At 36.3% G+C, this 20,023-nt stretch overlaps 1 pseudogene; it reads left to right on the top strand.

Moving 5' to 3' along the window:
* Window positions 1-6,135: 6,135 nt before the first annotated feature.
* Window positions 6,136-9,491, top strand: LOC141618236 (uncharacterized; annotated as a pseudogene).
* The last annotated feature ends 10,532 nt before the right edge of the window (window positions 9,492-20,023 follow it).

Here is a 20,023-nt window from a genome sequence, read left to right as displayed (position 1 = left end):
TCGAAAGGATGAGATAGGTTGGTCCTACCCTAGAGGATCAATCTAGTTTTCTTACCTAATAAAAAAAAATTGATAATTACTCCGTCAATTAGTCTCACTATAGACAGATATATCCGTCTAAAGTAAAAGACGGGTCAAATATGCTTAAAGTTGTGACATATTTGGGCCCCACCATACAACTTGTTGTTTGTCTTATGCTTAAAGTGAGTGAATATTTGACTCGTCTATAACTATAGACGGAGATCTACGTCTATAATGAAAATCTTTGTTACTCCGTATTTAAATAACAAATCATAAAAAACTTATGACTCACCAATCCCTTCACATAGTAATGAGTAAAATGAGTCCAACAGTCCAACAACACCAATCGATCCAAGAGCTAGTGTAATCCTCTTTAAAATCTAACGCAAAATATTGTCGGAATCATTGTTGACTTGGGATTAAAAACACAAAGATAAAAGTTCTAATTATGATAAATGGAGAATGTATAAAAATTCTCAAGGATGAAATAAAATGGTTAAGTCTAAACAATTGCCACTTTTATAAAAAGAGCGAAAACAGAAACCTCCAAAAGTGTTCAAGACTAAAACCATAAAAGAAAGTAGAAAAACAGAGTATGATCTGCAAACTACTCGCTAGCTCACACTGATATCCCCAGCCAAAACAAATACCCTGTCATGTTATAAACATAACAGCCACAATCAGTGGGGGAGTAACTAGACGTTCTCCTAGCCATACCACGTGATATAAATATTGCAGAATCAGATAATATATCAAAATAACTTGAAACATTTTAAACAATATGTAACAAAATACTGTAACCAAGATCACGTTTAAAACAAACGTGTTGCATGCTTAAAAGCAAAATTCTTCAAATGACAAAATGAAAATAATACCATTCGGGCTAGATTTTCACTTTAGTTATACTCCTTGATACCGCAACATCTATACTAGTTTCGGGAACCCAGTATCACGCAAAGATGACCAGCTCCAAGCTCGCTAACTAAACAACAAACTATAATAGGAACCGACTTATCACGCAGTGCGAAGTCCTAGTCTAAGTACATGTACATGACTCTAGGACAATCTGTACCTCCCACTAGGGTACCCAATCATATAGATGTATAATAACCGTATGTCTTAATTCATTATTCTTTGCCCTTCCTTTAATTATTCCAAACTTAAAAATATCCCAAAGATAGTATATTATTTCAAAAGTTCGTAAGTGAACTACACTTTTTCTTCTTTCAACAAAAAAAAAAACTTAAATTTCCTTTCCAAGATTAAAAAACTAATCCAAGAATTATAAATAAACTAGTGTTCAAGCCCGGGCATTGCCCGGGTTATATCGTACAATTGCTTTTGAGTATTTTCAAGAAGTTTTTTTAAGACAGTCTTTTATAGCGATCGAATACGTACCAAATTATCCATGTTTCACATACTTTGGTTGATTAATACTAAGGAAGAGTACGACTGTGTTGCTGGCCCTTTTACAGTAAAATATTTTGTAAAATGTTTGGTGTTGAACCTGTTTAAAACAGTCAGTCCAAATAAACTTCTGATAATATGTAATTTTTGAACCTAATTGGAAAATACGCAATAGACGAATAAATCAGTGACATATGTATCGGAGAAAAGGTCTTAATAATTCATTTCGAGTTCTTCTTTCATTTTCCTAAATACATTATCAATTCAATCTAATCTCTGAACTCCAAAACAAATCATCTCCTACGATAACCTTGTCATTTCTCATCCTCTCGCTTAAACCTCGACTAACTTATGATACATGCTTTAAGTCAAATATATAAAGACTTCCAATATGAAATGTACACTAAAAACTATTCAACAATACCGAGAATCTCCTTCTACGTAATTTGTGAGAATTTGTGTATTGTCATTGTGTGTTACGAATTCAATCATAAATAATAAGCAAATCAACAACGGAGGCCGGACAAACAACTAATCAGTACTTGATAATTGTCAAAATTAATGACTTCTTTATCTATGTACCAAGACTCCTACTCCCCTGTCAAAAAAAAAAAGACTCCTACTCTAGTTTTTTTTTTCTCTTTTAGAGTTATATGTCGATTAAGTTTTTTTTTATCGACAACAAACATAAGCTGAAAAATAACTGGCCCTTACCCACGGGTAAACGATACTTTTTATATATACTAAGTTACGTATATATATATAGCTTAGGTAGTTGAAATTGAAGATTATCACTAATTTAGATATATATTACACACTATTATTGTAGTTGATAATTATATTTCAACTTCTGTATTATACTCCCTATGGAGCAATAATATAGTTGTATGAAACTCAATTACTTCGTATAACATATGATATGATTGTTTTTAGAGGAACATGATATCTTTTTTTTTTCTTGTCAAATAATGTACTCGTAATCAATTTCATGTTTTAATGAGTAGTTTGTTAAAATTTGATTCTCTTTTATCATTTAAAAGAGTTTAATAGGATAAAGTTGTACTCGTAATAAGACTCAATTCTCTGAAATACGATATGATAAGACTCAATTCAGTCTAACCCATATAAACACAATGCTTTATCGCTTGGTTAAAATACGGATTTAACACATGAACATGAAACATAGTATGTTTATCTATTCTACATTTGATACATTACATTATACTGCCACCAAATAACCCATAACCCGTTTATAAAGACAAATTTCAAGGTCTAATACCTTACCAATTCACCATATTGGAATTGTATGGTCATTCATTCACTCATTCCGACCCTTCGTTTTCACCATAGAAGTAACCTTTTGCTATTTGGTAAGCTTAAGTAATAGTACATATTTGATTTCCAGATAAACGATATCTAAAAATGACGAATAATGATAAAAGTAAATAATACAAAGTAAGATAGAATACATACAACCGCATAATAAATTGGACTTGAGTTGGTCTTGTCCCCTTGAAGATCCTTGTAACATCCTCTAGCCAAGAAGGCCAAGCTTTTTTTCCCTCGTATCTTGTATGGAGGCGGGTATTTATATTTGACTAAGCTCTGTGTGTAGAGAATTTGGAAATAGATAGAACTTGTGAATCTATAAAGATCCCGAAGAGATTTTGCAATTTTCATCTTCCGTTCGTTGCTTTTGTTCTCTGATCTTGGCTTTGTTTTGCATCGTTGGTCTTTAATATTTATCTTCCTATTTCTCTTGATGTGAGTTGTGACCTGTGAAAAAATCAACCCGACCCGATTAACCCGATTCGAAAAAGCTGATCCGAGACCCGAAATTGACCCAAACTGCCACACCCGAATGGCACCCGAAACCCGAATTAACCCGACCCGATCCGAAAATGACCCGAGCTTTCATAGACCCGTATTAACCCGACTCGAAATGACCCGACCCAAAACTACCCAACCCGAAAATGACCCGGTAAAACGTAACTTTAATTGGCCCCAAAAGACTTGAAATGCCTTTTTCCCTCTTAATTATTGACCTGAAATGGCCCGATCCGCTTGACCCGAAACAACCCGACCAACAAACCCGAAACAGATCCGTAAACCCGAAATGACCCGACCCGGTCCAAACTAACCCGAAATAACCCGACCTGAACCGACCCGACCGACCCGACCTGTTGACCCGATTTGCCAGGTCTACGGCTGTGAGCACGTGATTTCTAAGCCTTTGAACGTAGAAAAGGTGGCTTGTCCATTATGGAATTGGGCCATCTTTAGTTATTCCTATGTTTATCGGTTCTTCCCATGATTTGACACATTATTTTTTTTTTATTAGATAAAAAAATTAGGTTGATCCTCTAGGGTAGGACCAACATATCTCATCCTTTCGAATGAGGGAGGTAAGTTGAAGCCACCGGCTATCAAACCACCTCAAAAGAGTTGGACATAAATGTCCAATAGAAGCCATGAAGTCAGCAACCTTGTTGGCTTCACGAAAGCAATGTTTAATTATCACTTCATCAAAAAAATGAAGGTCTAATTTCACATCCTTGATAATACTAGAAATTTCCCAAGAAATTTGCCAAGTACCTCGAATTGGGTTAATTAATAACACATAAATTATCACCCTCCACAATTAACTTTGAGATTCCTAAGTATTTAGCTCCTAAAATACCTTCTTTTAAAGCGAGAGCTTCCGCAACAAGGATACTATTGGATCCGCACTTTTTTGCTCCCAACAAAACGACTTTACCATTGTGATCTCTTATAGAATATCCTAAAGCAGCTTTATTACCTTCTATTCTCGATCCGTCAAAATTTCGCTTTAGGAAACTGTTTCTAGGTTTTTCCCACCAAATTTCTTCCTTACTAGAGTTGTTTCTACCTGACTCTTCTATCTCGGGATTGTTGAGATCCTTAAATCTAGTCACATTCCAGGTCCTAGTGTTATTATTACATAAAGTAATAAGTTTGCTGATACTTAAATTAACATTATTAAAGATAATATCATTTCTATGAAACCATGCATTCCACCAAATAAAAATAATCTTAATGAAATCATCTTTTGGAATTAAATCTTTGAGATAATTAAGTTTCGTTAGAAAACTTTGGCTTGTAATATTATCATAATTTGACAAAAACTCGTTGAAACTATTAATGTTCAGGTCTTGGATGACAGACCCAATCAAGGGACATTCGTAAAAGAAATGATCTTTGCTTTCAATAGGATTATTGCACAAAACACAATGAGGTGGGACATCAATATGACTCTTGAGAAGTCTACTTTTCGTTGGAAGACCGTTAACACAAGCTTTCCAAAGAAAAAATTTCAATTTTGGAGGAATATTCAATTTCCATTGACACATTATCTATGAATCTATGATGATTAAAAAATATCACAAATTAGTCCAATTATTACTGATGCAAATTATATTTTAAATAATGATCAAAACTCCCAAGTAGTAAACAGATAAAACATACTTAGACCATCCCCAAGCAAAGGTCACACTAATTAGGTCGCCACCATGTTTTACTCTTAATCCCACTTTATTTATCTTGACTTACTTTCACCCTCCCAAGCAAAAGATCACGACCTAGGTCATCAACCCAATCATTTTTCAATTTCCAACCAATTACATCTCTCCACATTATATCACATTTTCATATATACTCTCTCCAATTCTAAATAACTCTCCTTATTTCCTTTTTCGTCTATTCACAATACTCTCCATATTTCCTTATTTGTCAAACTTTTATACTTATTTTAATTACCGCATTCCACAACAATACCCCACAAAACTCATAATTTATCTTATTTTAATTACCTTATCCCACAACAATACTTATTTTAATCATCTTACCCCACAACAATACTTATTTTAATCACACAATACCTTCCATCTCTCTAATCTCCTACCCCACTACAATACTTTACCATATAATACTACCCTCCCTTAATTCTCGTGCCCTCCATAAATATGGAGGGTTATTAAGAATAGGAGGGAGTATATTTTTTATTATTAATTATTAATATTGTCAACCAATCACATATCACCACATATAAGTCATGAGTTGGTTCAATTTGCTTTACCAAATGTCACAAATTAACCTCTTCTCTCCAAAGGTCACCATAATTTTTTGGTTAATTGGTGATTAGTGTGACCAAGCAAGGTCATGACCTAGCAATTGACCTTGCTTGGGGATGGTCTTATAACGTAAAATACGCAAATGATGATGGTAAAAGTATACAACATAGTATAAAAATCAGTAAATATCATCTGCTCAATCAACATCCTTTAAAACCATAATGGAAAAACGGTAAAAGCCGTAAAACTAAATAAACATAATATTCTCTACAAACAAATAAGTGAATATGTGAATTTGGTAGGATGGACACAGTTTATTGGCTGACTATATATAGCAACAAAAAGGTCATCACAAACTCTAGAAGTTTACGTATTATAACAAAATCAGTACCATTAGAATTGTTCGTGAGTCTTTGTTTACAGGGGCGGCCTTGGGCCGGTTCAGGCTGAGCCCAGGAACCGGGCCTCCAAAATTTCAGCCCAAAAACTCTCTGCCAGTTAATATAAAAAAAAAAAAAAAAACTAAACTTCTCCAATTCCGCAGTGTGAACTGTGAAGGCCAACGTTTAAGATATCATCATATCAAATACCCAATCAATCAGCATAATCTTCTCCTTCCCAATATAGCTTTAAGATTCCCAATTTCCCATTAATCTCATATACTCAAAATAATCAAATGATCTTATTTTTTGATTATATATCTCTCTCAAATTCACAATAATCACTTGTATTCTCCAAATTTTTCTTTCAATCAGATTACCCATCTAACAAAGTTCTAGCTATTATTTATTTTTTAAAAACAAATCATCACAAATTCACAGTTGCTCGATTTCTATTGAAAAGCGTAACGAAGGAGATCGCAGGTAAAATTTTCTTTTAATTTTATGAGTTTTAAGTTTTAATTTATTTCTTTAACAACTATATTGTAATTTCTTTCATCTTAATAATCTAAAGATCATGTTTTTTGATTGAATATTCAATACATTATACATGTTTGGCCGTTTATGGGACAATCTGACAAAATGTCAAGTTGTTGTTAATTTGTTCTACCTAATTAAATTTCATTTAATTATTCTTATTTATGTGTGTTGTATTTTATTCAGGTTTTGTTAGATCAAATTTGGGGGTTTATAAATTCAATCAAAATCTCAAGTATTTTAATTTTCAAACCTACCATATCAGGTTGTTTCTTTCCCTTATACTCTTTAATTTTATTAAGATGCCGTCAAGAATAAGAAAGTTTGTTTCTGGGTCTGAAAAACGTAAGAAAAAAAGGCGAATAGAAGAGTTAACTCGGTTCCAAATTGGCGCCCTTGATAAGTTTTTAGTGAAAGGCTCTAGTAGTACTGTTGAAAATGTTGTTGATTGTGATAATTTGGTTATAGGGACTGAAAATACTGCAGATTGTGCTAAAAAAGATAATGATAATGTGGATGATGGTGATTATAATGGTAATAATAATAATAATGAAAACGGTAATAATGAAAATGGTAATAATAATGAAAATGGTAACAACAAAATTGATGATGCTGCTGGAGATCCAACTGTTCATGGTAAAAATAATGCTAAAAACATCGAAAATGTATTAGATATTTTTGATCCAAGAAATTGGAATGCACTTGAAACTAATACGATTAGTATTTTAGCTGATAAAGGATCCCGTAGAGATCTTTCATTTGAGAAAGGACCCAAAGGCAAATGGTCTAGACAATTTTCTTCAACATGGTTCACTAGAGTTTTGTCAAATGGAGAGAAATGTGACAGAGACTGGCTTGTTTATTCAAAGGAGCTTGATAAAGTATTCTGTTTCTGTTGTAAAATATTTAGAAAAGGGGCTGGTAAAGGGCAATTAGCTAACGAGGGTTTTGCAGATTGGGCTCACCTTAGTTCTAGACTCAAGGAACACGAAAAGGGTGTTGAACATATAACTAATATGAGTGCTTGGTATGATTTGCGTGAAGGAGTTCGAAAAGATAAAACCATTGATAAAATCACTAAAAAGAAAATAAGAAAAGAGAGAGATCATTGGAGAAAGTTGTTGCAAAGAGTTATGTATGTCGTGGAATTTCTAGCAAAACATAATTTGTCGTTCCGTGGTAAAAAAAAAAGATTGTATCAAAATAACAATGGCAATTTTTTAGGATTAATTGAAATGTTAGCGAAGTTTGACCCTATTATTCAAGACCATATTCATCGTATAACCAATGTTGGTATTCATGCTCATTATCTTGGTCATAATATTCAAAACGAGTTGATAATTCTTATTGCTTCAACGTTTAAATCTAAAATCATAAAAAATGTGAAACAAGCAAAATATTTTTTCGTTATTCTTGATTGTACTCCTGACATTAGCCATCAAGAACAAATGTCATTGATTTTGAGATATGTGGATGTGTCTTCTAATTCTATCTGTGTTGAAGAATCTTTTTTAGGATTTTTGAATGTAGATGATACTACTGGACAAGGTCTTTTTAATGTTTTATTGAATGAGTTGAAATCACTTGACCTTGATGTTGGTAATGTGAGAGGACAAAGTTATGATATATAATGGGTCAAATATGAAAGGTAAACACCAAGGTGTACAAAAAAAACTTTTGGATAAAAATTCTCGTGCATTTTTTTCTCCTTGTGGTTCTCATAGTCTCAACTTAACATTATGTGATATTGCTAATAGTTGTGGTAAAGCAAATGATTTTTTTGGAGTCATTCAAAGAATATATACTATCTTTGCAAATTCAACAAAGAGATGGAAAATGTTGTTAGAAAATATGTCGGAACTTACTCTAAAACCATTATCATCTACTCGTTGGGAGAGTCGTGTGGAAAGTGTTAGAGCTATAAGATTCCAAATTTTGGAAGTACGTGAAGCTCTACTTCAAGTCGGTGAAACTGATAATGATTCTAAGATAAGAAGTGAAGCTAAATCCTTAGCAAAAAAATGAACTTGGTGATTTTGAGTTTTTGGTAGCCTTAGTGATTTGGTATGAAATATTGTATAGAGTTAGTTATGTTAGTAAAAGTTTAAAATCACATAATATGGTTCTTGGTGTAGCAATTGAAGATATTAAGAAGTTGGTTTTGTTTTTTGAAGAATATAGAGAATCTGGATTTTTTGATGCTATTAACGAGGCTAAAAAAATTGCTATTGAATTAGATGTGAATCCAGTATTTCCAAAAAGGAGAGAAATTCGAAGGAAAAAACATTTTGATGAAAATCAAAGTAGCTCATCTGATGTGGTTAGCCAAACTACCGAAGAATCATTTTGAGTGAACTATTTCTTATACATTGTTGATCAGGCTATCGGTTCACTTAATAAAAGATTTGAGCAATATCAAGAGTTTCAAAATATTTTTGGTTTTTTGTTCACTTCTAATAATTTGCAGTCATTAAATAATGAGACCTTAAATTCCAATTGTATTAATCTTCAAAAGGCACTTACGAGTGGTGAACATTTTGACATTGATGGAAATGATCTTTATATGGAGTTAAAGTTACTTAGAGATATTTTGCCTAATGAAGATATGAGAGCCATTGATATATTGACGTTTTTGAAACGTAAGAATTATTTTCCTAATGCATGTATTGCCTATCGAATTTTGTTGACTATCCCTGCGACAGTTGCATCTGCAGAAAGGAGTTTCTCAAAGTTGAAGTTGTTCAAATCTTATTTACGTTCTACAATGTTGCAAGACAGACTTAATGGACTAGCATTGATAGCTATAGAGAAAGATCTGTTGAAAAAGGTTGATTATGGAAGTTTGATTGAAATATTTGCTTCAAGAAAAGCTCGGAGGAGGGTACTTTTCAAGTAAATATGAGGAGTATAACAAGGACGAGAGACACAATTGATTTTTTTTTAGTAAATAGATGATGTTATCAAATTTTAATTTTATGCTTTTTCTTTTTTAGCAAATGAATTATCGACACTATGTTTATTGGTTATATAAAATTTCAAATGTAATTTTTAGGGCTTCATTTTCTTGCGGAGCACCGGGCCATTGTGATTGTTAAGATGCCCCTGTTTGTTTATCTCTCTCGTGCGTCAGTTGCGTCGGTAAGTCACTAGTGTTATATCTTTTGTCAATTTTGTCTTTTAGGGTTTTACCCTAGTATTGCAATTTGGGGAAAAAGGGGTGATTGCATGTTGTGATAGGATTGTTGTGATTGTTTTTAGGTGAAGGATTTGTAGAAGAACGTTTCTAGCTTCCGCTTGTTGACTCGTATTCGGATATGTGCTAAGGTAGAGTTTTCCTAATCAGTTGATTGCATAATTGATTTAAGATATGGTGATTGTGATTATATTGACATGATTAGCATTGTTGTTGAATTGTATTCTTGATTGTTGGAGTTGTGGTGGATTGACTATGTTGGTGAGGTTCGTCATCGGCTGAGTGAAGTCACTTGCAGGAGTGGCTTCATGCCCTTGATTGGCCCCTTGTGGATCCTGTCACAAAAGAGGATGTGCACATTAAGGAACATGGGTTGTTGCTCATTGCGATGAGCGGGGCTTAGGTGGGCAAGGCTGCGGTCCCCCACTGGCGGTGTGGATATCTGTCGCGGCAATAATTTGGTAGTTATGAGACATGATTGAAAATGGTGGATGATTGTGGAGTTGTTGTCATTGTTATTCTTGTATTTTGCTTATCCTGATTATAAAGTGAACTGACCCCGTTGTTGTTTTGTAAAACTGTGGTGATCCATTCGGGGATGGTGAGCAGATTTTGACAGGTGATGGTTGTCATTAGCTACGGGGATGAGATGGAATGTCATCACTTCGAGTCTAGTGATGCGTGCTTTTTATATAGCCTTTTTAAGTCTCATATGCACGCATTTCTTTGCGATTCTCGTAGTTTTATATTACAAAATGCCTCGAATAGTCTACTTTGGTTCGTTTGGCTTTAATTGCAGGAATGGACATGAAAGTAGCAAAATTATGTCTTTTACTGTTCTATTAGCATGCATTTAGGAGATGAGTTGAGTCGAAACTTGGAAACTACTAATTGTGATGCGCGTGGAAGTAAGGAAGCTAGGCGAGCAAAGGAAGAGCTTCATATAACTAGTGCCTACTTTGAAATGCCATATCTCAAGTTCTACAACCGATACTCAAGTGATTATAATTGGAAATGAAAGCTTGTCCTGTTATCTTTCCAGCACCACCGAAAACGCTATATTTGCCCAAGTAACGAAGAAATGGCGGCCGTTTAAAGTTCAGTGCCCGAAGCAAGAAATACGCACTGGAAACCACTCGATCGAGTACTATAGTGCTCGATCGTGTACTTTCTTTGTTCGATCGAAAGGTGCAATTTGGAGGCTCCTCGATCGAGTGGTTTATCTACTCGATCGAGAGGTTTTTGGTTGGAGTTTCTCGATCGAGGAGTCTCAAAGTGCTCGATCGATTGGTTTGTTATCTGATGTGAGATTTTCTCGCGTAAACTTATTTGCTTAATATCTTAATTACATTTTAGGTTAATAAAATATCTTCCCTATATAAAGGGAAGACAAAACTAGGTTTAATGGGATCCTTTTCTGTCAGCTCTAATCAGTTTGTTACTTTTCATCTTCCGGATCTCAACTTTTGTAATTTCCTTTTTCTCTTTTATGTTATTTCTCTTTTTCAAACCTCTTTATATCATGTTGTTTATTATTTCTTTATCTTTCATTATTGTCTTATTAGTTATTATGCGTAACTAATCCCTTAATGCTAGGATTAGGGGAACCATGGTAATATAACGATGATGGGATAATTGGTTTAGGAGATTTGGTTGTGAGAATTGTTTGATAGCAATATAATTGTAATTATTAGGTTGAATTCATGCAACTGAAGTAATTAAAGTAGTTAAATTCAGACCTAGATCGAGAGATTGGAATGAACAGACCTGTTATGAACAATAGACTACACTAATGAGGGCGAGAGCTAAGTTAGTAGTATTTTAGGGCGGATAGCGGACCGAGAGGACCTTTCCTTTACCCTTCTCACATCAGACCGACTGTTCCACCTTTAGCTGATTTGTGTAATATCATGGTGAACCGACATCCTGACATATTTCTCTCTATCTGATTAATCTCCTGTTTCATTCCTTGCTTTTATTTCAGTTTATTAATTTAGTTTAAACAACTCAAACCCCCTTGCTTTGTGACCATAGACAGACTGAATAACGAGTAGATAGTGACCGCCTCCTTGTGGATACGATACCCGACTTGCCTCTGCTACATTAGTTAGAGCCTGTTGGTTTTATTTTTGATAGAGTTGCGACAGCCGTGTCAAATTTTGGCGCCGTTGCCGGGGAGGCAACTATTTTATTTACTTGTTTCATTTTAGTATGTCTTTAGCCTCAGGGAATTTATTCCTTGCGGCAGTTCTTATCTTTTCTTCTAGTGTTGTTTTGATACTACCTATACAGGATTCTAGGAGAAAGATCAGCAAAGGGAATGCTTGAGTACGTTTGCTTCTTTTGCCAAGATGTCTAACGTCTCCAGGATTATAGCACATTTTAAAGCTCAGAATGTAAGATCTGACAAGTTGGAGAGTAGACAATCTTGGGGTAGTCCACCTCAGTTCCATACTATGGTGCAACGGGTGGTATACTGTGAGAGATGTGGTGCTGTGGGGCACAATACTGTTATTTGTATAGCGGAGATTGATGAAGTCTATGCGTTTAAGCTACATAGACAAGCTAGTCATTCCTTTACATATGTGCCGCAACATCCGCTTCAGCAAAGTGGCTATCAAAAGCCTCCATTTATCTGGCCACCGCAACAACAAACCCCTCTTCCTGCTAAAAAGAATGAAGAGATTGCTGGATTGAAGTCTTTGGTGAAGGCACTTGCACTTCAAGTGCAAGAATCTGATAAATCTAGAGAGGCTCATTTCAAGCTATTTGAATCTCAAATAGCTCAATTAGCTGCCGAGTTGGATTTTAGGCACTCAGAGATGGTATATTCTATATGTACCGACATCGGTGTTTCCTATAAAGGACCTGAGTTACCTATTGACGAAGATGATATGTGTGACTCGGATTTCGAAGATTTAACTGAAAATAAAGTAACATACGAAGACTTCGGCATTATACAGCAACAAAGGTTCGATCGAACAGCTTACGATACTCGATCGAACAATTTGGAGGAATATTTACTGGATAGACCAAATGTTGGTGTTCGATCGAGTAATGTCGAGGAAGAAGACCTCGATCGAACTAATGCATGTGTTTTATCGAGTCGTTTTGGTGAAGAATCCATTAGATCGAGCACTATTCACTCTCAAGCGAATGATTAGGCTATGAACAGCGTTGACTCGTAATTTACGCCTATTCCGGATGACGATAAGAAGGTAATTGAAGACCAATCCTGTCAGATTGGAGGTAATGATACTCCTTCTATTGAACTCAATGGGATTCCTTCTATTCCTTCTGTTAAATCATATACTGCTGTTGATTTGACGCCTCTGCCCAGTTTGGGAGCGAGTTGGGGGAATATCATCTTGTTTCTTCTTATACAGGTCTTGACAGGTTAGAAGACCCAGGAGGAGGATTTGAAGACTTCTTCCCACATAAGGAGAAGGCCCGTGATAAGGCCAAGAGAATACGCGACATAGTTGATGATGTGAAGACTCGTTGTTCTTCCGATGCTGTGTTGTGGCGACCAAAAGTAAAAATTATAGACGCTGAGGGGACTTCATTTAGTCAAAAGCCTTGTTGTGGGCCATGGATTTGCGTAAGTGGATAAAGAGAAAGAGGTCGAGCTGGGACCTATCTGAAACTAGCGCTGTCCGGGAGGCAACCCGGAGTTTAAAACGTTTTTGGTGATTTTTAAACATTTTAGTTTTTGTTGTGTGTTCAATAATTGGTCTTCAGACTATAGATTGTGAACAATTTAGACTTGGTTTTTGGTCGTTTTTGTGGTCGCTATTTGCGTGTTTGCAGGAGCCTCCAATGACGTCTAGGAGTTCGCGCATTAGGAAGCTCTCGATCGAGCACTATTCTATTCGATCGAGTGTTTGACCCTCTCGATCGAGCATTATCACGGCCCTTTTTACTCGATCGAGTACATTATTCTCTCGATCGAGTTCGCTTGTTTTCATTCGCTTCCAGTGATGCTGTTATGGAGCTATTAGCGACCTCCCTTGTTGCTGGCTGGTTTGGGGAGGTCCATACTTCGCATGTTCTTGTAAGTTTTCCGAGCTTCCATCTCCTTTTTAGTTTGCATTTCCTTTCCCTATTTTTGGGTACAATGAGGGCATTGTACAGTTTGGTTTGAGGAGGGTATATGCATCCATATCTCTGTCTCCATTGTTTTATTGCATTTCAGTTTGCACATTTATTTCCGCATGCATTTTTTGTTTGTTTGTTTTTGATTTCAAAATTAATTCAAAAAACTCATAAAAATTAAAAAAATCCCGTAAATTTCAAAAAAAATTCACGTTTATTTTTGCATTTAGGTTGCATCGGAACAGCGTATTTCAATGATGAAATTGCACTACATTTAGTCATTTTACTTAAGCCTTGCAAAACTAAATATCTTTTAGCATTGTCATTTTGCATATATACGAGTTAATGTTGAAATTTAGCTGAACAGATAGACTTGACCTAAAATTTTGGCAACCTACTCATATATTCTAAGTTTTAGAGCCTTAAAACTGGTGTCATTTATGACCAGCTCATGTAGGATTGTGAGTAGTTACTCCCTGCATAGCATGTATCATTAATTTGCACATATATGAAATTCAATTACTTTTTGCCTACATACATTCCGGGTTAGTGGTTGGTGTCATATGCAGGGAGGTGCTTATTTCCCCCTTTTTCCTATTTTTACCCGTTTAACTCCACATTTAGCCAAATTTGCCTTTTAACCCTTACCTACATCCAAATTTAGCCTGCCTTGTCAAGCTAGTTTAGTGATTGTTTTGCGGTATTTTACTATTGAGCCGAATTTGGTTTGTATTTGATTATCGGAGTTGGTAATATATGTAGAAGGAGGATGAAATGATGAAAAACAAGAAGTTGAAAAAAAAAGAAAAAAGAAAAGAAAACGAAAAAGAAAATCAGAAAAAACCGTGAAAGAGAATGTAGATACCTCATTTCTGCACCTCCCGCAAGCCACCCGGTGATGATTGGGCCGCATGTTTGGTACGCGGAACGATTTATGACAGTTCGTAAGTTTATCATCAAGTGATAGCTCAAACACTTTTGTCTACCTCATAGTCGTCATCTACGCGCCGATACGGTCGTTTTGACAGTAATTAGAGTACATTTGGAGTCCGGGTCAAAAACCGTCTTCATTTTCTAATAACCGTTTAAAATGCCGAGTCAGAATATTCTGGAATGTTCCGGATGTTTCTATTCCATATTTTCAATCTTTTAATCTCTTTGGCAAATTATATTCCGGAAATATTATATAAAATATTAAAGAAATTGAGATCAAACCGCAATTCCATAATAAAAACACGGAAATCTTTCTTCCGCAGGACGAAACGACTTGGGAAAGGACGCAGCAGGTGCTGCGCCTCTTCCAAGAGACGTAGTGGCTGCTGCGCCTCTTCCCCAGTTCTTTTCTGCGTATTTTCAAATCTTTTCGAGATTCACTTCCAAAGTTTCTCCGAAACCCTAATTCCGTGATTAGTATAAATAGGGACCTTCGTTCCTCATATTTCTCACGCGAGTGTCCGCCCTTCTCTTCTCCCTTTGCATTCTAAGACCACGCTCTTACTTTTTGGCGTCTACGTGCTTGAACTTTCGACCACGTAAGCTCGGATCCTTCTGAGTACCAACCTCGTTTTGCATGACCGACCAATTTGACCAACTCCACATCAATCAACTTTAATCAACTTTGTTTAATTTCCTCTTAGAGGGCACTTTCGTCGTACATTCGAGTCGAGCATCACTAAACGTTAACTTAGTTAATCTCGTTTCGTCAAACATGTAAGTCTGAGGGTGTAAATCCCTTCTTTTATTATTGTACTTTATTTTTGTAATCATTATTGTAAGGTTTACGTCGAAAACACATTCAAAACCGATTTATAAAACCTTGTTTTAAACCTTTTTTACGGATTAACGGGAGACAAACGTCGAGAAAGGACGCAGCAACTGCTGCGCCTCTTCGAAGGGACGCAGCATCTACTGCGCCTCTTCCTGAGGTTGTCGCAGTTCCTGCTTCCTTTCTTTTTCCTTCCTCTTTTATTCGTCTGTTTGTTTTGTTTTCAATTGTTCATGTTCATTAACACGATAAATTTTAACATAACAATTTTAACATGTAAATCATTATTTAATTCATCTTTTAAATCCCGACTTAAATCCCTCATAATTCATATTTGCGCGTTTTCGTCATTGAAATCAATTCGGGTTTTTTGAGGTTCGATTCATCAATATTGAGTCTCTGAAATTCATTCATTGATATATTTTCATCTGTTTATTATCATTGCCATCATTAGTTCGTCATTAATACCCTAATTAATTTGATTAGTTTATTAATTTGTATCATTAATCCCATAATCAACCTTTTTTTATTGATTTGTCCTAATTAATTTTATCCATGTTTTATTGTTTTTATGACCCAATCATATGTAAATAATACGTTAAATCACTTCTAAGTCAAATGTCCATAATCGATCCTTAAATCACTAATGAATATTAACAATTTGCAATTCCGGCTTCACAGCCAGAACTGAACTCAGGAACAGACGCAGCGTTTGCTGCGCCTCTTCCAAAGGACGCAGCTTCTGCTGCTATTCGGGTTGATTTACCTCAAACTCCGTTTACGCCTTGACCTAGTTTATTAATTACGTATTAATTAACTATTAATCGTATTATCACTAATAATCTGTTCGTTAATTTATTTATTCTTTCTTTTCTCAAACCATCCGTTTTAAGTGTATTTTCGACGTAAATCAATTAACTCATTGTAATTATTGTAATTTTCAATTATTGTATTTTTATTTCTTTATTACTCCCTCCATACCACACCAATGGTAACATTGAGAATCTTGGCACTATTCATGATCGTAGGAAATCTTTGATATTATTCTTAATTTATAAGACAAAATATAGTCAGTGAGATCTTTTTTTATTTATCGTCATGAATGCTATAAGAATATCAAATTTTTATAATTTTTAATAATGTGTAACTAAAGATATTCATGTTGCAAAACGTGTCTCGACAAGTGTGAAAAAGTCAATGTTACCATTGGTGTGGTATGGAGGGAGTATCATATTGTTTGTATGCTCTCACATGCAATTAACCTAAATTTCTACCTCGACATTAATGTATGCTAACGTACGTGTCTACCGACTTAGATAATTCACATGCTAGGATTAATTTATTGGATGTTGCATTGCATGCATATAATCGACAACATATCAAGTATAGATAACTTCCTTAATCATTAGTAGAGGCCGCTATCGAGGCGGGCGGGATTAGGTGTTCGATCAAAAGAGCTTCCTAATACGTACCTTCACCCCTTACTCCAGATATCTGTGAACATCCGTGTTCATTGGCATCCACGAGAGTCATTCTAGACATAGAATGCTAAGGGTAACGAGTTCTTGGTATTCATGTCACTACTTTGTGTCTTGACATGACACGAGGTATTCGAATGGTTTCCAATTTTCCACAATAAATTGGTGGCGACTCCACAAATACAAAGCTTGCTCGTTTTCACCGAGCGACCCCCGTGGGCCCGTGTCCACAGTTTGGCGACTCCGCTGGGGATTAATACACTTACGTGTAGCTAGGGTGAAACTTGAACAAGGTTAGGAAATAGTTTGTACAAGACAGTTGTTGGTTTTCATAACTCGGTCTTCCTAGACCGTTTATTCGGCCTTCCTAAGGCTCAACCCAACCCATTCGAGCAATCGTCCCGTCTAGACGGTCCAAATTCTTATTTGGGCCTAAGGATGGATAGCGATTGACGTCAACCATACCATGGTACTTACTCTTATTTATATCAAGGACTTTCACTACTCGAGGAAATGGACTAGGAATCAGCCTTACTCCTGTTTGGTACGAGCCTCTCCACAGACCCCGGGAATGATTGTTCGGTATGGCAACCCACCCTTTAAACCAAAACCCTTTTAAATGCACTCAACATCCCGTTATAATGCCTGTATAAGTGCCTGTATTATATGTGATCACCATTCCTAAACAAAACCATGACGAATTTTGTAAAAAAAATCAAAACCTCTTTCAAAATGTACAATTTTCGAAATAGGCCAATATTAGCGCAAAACCAGTCAAAACTCTGTCCTGTTGTCGAGTCAAAGTTGGGGCCTCAAAGCCCATTCCAAAACCTCACTTCGAGTCCACTCCTACAACTACACTATAGTTTACTAGGACCAACATTTCCAAACCTTGTCATTTCTTCAAACCTCACTTGACACAAGTGGCACACTCCCACTTCACAAGTCGAACCTTTTCTTTGAGTAAGTGTGCTAGAATGGTCGATTGTGTTTTGATTCGTCGTCGATCTCTTATCCAGTTTTTCAAGATGCCTGGAACTAGTCACGCAAGTGTCAATGGACAACCACCGAATGGTAATGATCTAATCCTAGTCGCACTCGCTCGTCTCCAAACTAGCCAAGACCTGGTGAATGATCGCCTCAACACGATCGAGGGTCGAATTGTTGCTGTAGAAACTAGGTTGCCTCCCGCAGAAAATGAAATACTCCATGAAGTTATGAATGACTTTGTGAATGAAAATCCTCCACCTTTTGTGGGAGCACAAGAGGTCAACCCTCCCGTAGATCCGACTGCAGCTGAGAGACGACTCCAATACTTGGAAGAACAACTGATGTATCTCAAAGGGGATGATATCTATAGGGAAAACAATCGCAAATATAAGGCCGTGAGTTCCAAATTGCCAACCAACTTCAACATGACGGATATCCCGAAATTCAAGGGGCATGAAAACTCTTTGAACCATATCCGTGCTTTCAAGGATTACATGTCTATCAAAGGCGTTAAACCTGAGATGTTCTTAAGGATCTTCCCTTCATCTCTTGACACCATCCCAAAACAATTATTTTATTCTCTAGAGCACAAGAAGATTGCCACTTGGGATGATGCCGCGATCGAGTTTTCTAAGCAATATGCGGATAATGCTGAGATCCAAGTCAATATGCGCACCTTAGAGGTTCTTACCCAAAATGATAAAGAAGGCTTCACCGACTTCCTAAGTAGGTGGAGGAAGACTAGTGCCCAACTTGTCGAACGTCCAGATGAAGCTACCCTCGTGGAGAAATTCGTGGACAATTTAAAACTCATTTATGCAAGTAATTTGAGGTACCAAAACATTAAGACCTTCAAAGACTTGACTGTACTAGGGACAAGGATCGAAGATGAGATCCGTAAAGGACTCTTGTCCAAAATGGTAGGTCATGGATATCGAGGTTTAACAAGTTGTTCTTACGGCTCTACTAGCAAGACTAATGAGGTTAACCTTCTAGAACCATCAAAGAAGAGTATCCCACAAAGAGAGTTCACAAATATTGGGGATACATACTCCAATGCTCCGAAGAGATTGATGAAATAGGGTAAGCTTCAACCCATAGGCCCTACACCTGAACCAGAAAAGAAATCCAAGTCCTGGGACGAGAATTCGTACTGCGAATATCACAGAGGTAAGGTACATGACACAGAAAAATGCTACAAGCTAAAACATGTACTTCAGGACATGATTGAAGATGGTCGCCTACCAATATCGCCTGGAGGCAAACCTAACAATACTCAGAATCCTCTTGGAGTTCTGATGATTACAAGTGAAGAATCTACCTTAGATTGTTCACACCTCATTTCTCCATTCGAAGATGAGATCTATGCAATAGAAGAATAAGGGAACTACTCTACCATTTCCCCTACCATCACCGACTTTATAGCTTGGGCAAAGAGTGTGGATAGGAAAGTTTCAGAATTAGAAAGTGTAGTGGCAACCCTACGTGATCCAAATGCAACACCCAAAGAACGTGCGCTACTAAATCTCTCTCGAAATGCTACAATGCAAGAATTAGTAGCCGTGGTTGATGAATTAATCGAACAAATTATCCAATTGGATGCCGAGATCATGAGATTGAGAGAACTTGCTACTGTCAATGGAGTATGGGTCGACGATGATGAAGATGAATACCTCACCGAACACTACCTAGTTAAAGTCAGTGAGGAAATAGTCCAAAACAGTGAGGACCAAGATGTAGACCACCTTACTCGTTCAGGGCGTCCATACCAAAATGTTTCTCAAAATGGTCCCATAACAAATGGTCCAAGCACCAATACCAACGTTGTCACGCCGAATGATAACGAAGATACCTTTACTGACCATTTGCTAAAGCAACTATAGAAGACAAAGGCCGATCTTTCAGTCTGGCAACTAGTTGCAAGCTCGTTCCCACATCGCCAAGCTTTAATGCAAGCCTTGGCCAAACTAAATGTGGCACATAACTCCACACCCGATGACGTGGTCAACTTGGTCTTCCAAGAGTCACCTAAGCTAAGTAACCCTGTTACTTTCTCGGATGAAGAT

The sequence above is a fragment of the Silene latifolia genome, chromosome X, assembly GCF_048544455.1.
Source record: "Silene latifolia isolate original U9 population chromosome X, ASM4854445v1, whole genome shotgun sequence".
Classification (NCBI taxonomy): Eukaryota; Viridiplantae; Streptophyta; class Magnoliopsida; order Caryophyllales; family Caryophyllaceae; genus Silene; species Silene latifolia.
The sequence above is the reverse complement of the archived record's forward strand: the minus strand, read 5'-3'. Positions and strand labels throughout refer to the sequence as shown.